Source organism: Gekko japonicus, unplaced genomic scaffold (assembly GCF_001447785.1).
Source record: "Gekko japonicus isolate JY-2015 unplaced genomic scaffold, Gekko_japonicus_V1.1 scaffold165, whole genome shotgun sequence".
Lineage (NCBI taxonomy): Eukaryota > Metazoa > Chordata > Lepidosauria > Squamata > Gekkonidae > Gekko > Gekko japonicus.
This window is the reverse complement of record NW_015163097.1, coordinates 492,482-493,415: the sequence shown is the minus strand read 5'-3', so window position 1 is coordinate 493,415 and position 934 is coordinate 492,482. Positions and strand designations below refer to the sequence as shown.

At 50.6% G+C, this 934-nt stretch overlaps 1 protein-coding gene across 5 annotated transcripts in view; it reads left to right on the top strand.

Moving 5' to 3' along the window:
- The window catches only part of PLCE1 (phospholipase C epsilon 1), a 208,954-nt gene that overhangs the window by 146,548 nt on the left and 61,472 nt on the right, over positions 1-934 (top strand). The window lies entirely within an intron of this gene.

The following is a 934-nucleotide window of genomic DNA, read 5'->3' as shown; positions in this document are numbered from 1 at the left end:
GTTCTCTCAAGAGCAGTCCTTGAAAGAGCTCTCTCAGCCCCACCTACCTCACAGGGTGTCTGTTGTGCGGAGGGAAGGGAAAGGAGACTGTAAGCCACTCTGAGACTCCGAGTGAAGGGTAGGGTATAAATCCAATCTCCTTGTCCTTCTCCTTGTCCTCCCCTTCCCCTTCATGAAAACTTACTAAACATGAGTGTCACCAGATGAATTTGTATATATTAACCAAATATGAGGCGCGGTCACACGCACCAGATAAAACGGGGGGAAGAGAGGCTATTTCCTCCGGAAGAATTTGACCCGCAGTTGCACAAACTTCCCTTCGAAGCTGCGGGTGCAGTCCGTCAGTGTGTGATCAGACGCCACTGCGGGCGAGTCGGGGTTTTGTGTGTGTGTGCCGTGTGTTTCCCGTGCACTTAAACGAGGGATTGGTGAATCGCACCTACACAGGGAGAGATCCCTATGGAGTTTGCGATGATGCGCATACTGCAAAGAGGAGGGGGACAATGGCACGGAGTCAGGATGGCCCGATCAGACCATCCCGACAGCATGAAAGCGCTCCGGAGTGATCAGACACGGGAAAGTCCGTCCATGGCCCGTCGCAACCCGTTTACTACCGGATTGTCTGATCGCGCCCTTTATATCCGCCCGGCATTGGCACCTATGTCGGGTCTAACTGTGCGTATGATCGCAGCCATGGTTAAGTATTTCTCTACTTCTCTACTTCTCTACTTCTGGCTACCTAAATTGTTTGCTGCTGTCAGATTAAAGGTGATTTATTGGGTGCAGGCAAGCAACAAGCAGAGCAGAATGGACTTTGCTGCTTCTTGCTGCATCCTTCTGTTTCTTCTAAAAACTGTTTCTGAGAATTAGGGGATACTTGCAAATGTTGTGGGACGTGTCTCAAGGTACAGTGTCATTCTCCTGCCCCCTGATA